This window comes from Etheostoma spectabile, chromosome 20, assembly GCF_008692095.1.
Source record: "Etheostoma spectabile isolate EspeVRDwgs_2016 chromosome 20, UIUC_Espe_1.0, whole genome shotgun sequence".
Lineage (NCBI taxonomy): Eukaryota > Metazoa > Chordata > Actinopteri > Perciformes > Percidae > Etheostoma > Etheostoma spectabile.
The window spans coordinates 20,326,663-20,326,961 of NC_045752.1; positions in this window are offsets into that span (position 1 = coordinate 20,326,663).

Below are 299 nucleotides of genomic sequence, written 5' to 3' on the forward strand. Positions count from 1 at the left end.
GGTGCTTGGCTCCTCTGGTGTTACTGCCTATTTCCTTCTGGGCCCTATGCATGTATTGAGCCATGCCACTGAGAGTACACTTTGGATGGTTCGGTGGAGAACATCCGCTTTATTCTCCTGGCTGCTGCTTCTCCCTTGTATCTCTTTAGGAAGGTGGCCAAAGCGGTGAGTCTTTGTTTGGCAGTCTCTAAAGCCTCAGGTATCGACAGCTTGTTGTATTTCTTAGGCAACCCCTTCCTTACACCTTTCTGTTGCTCTGAGAGCTGACTTACCTCTCTTCGTGTTGCCTTGATCTTGGC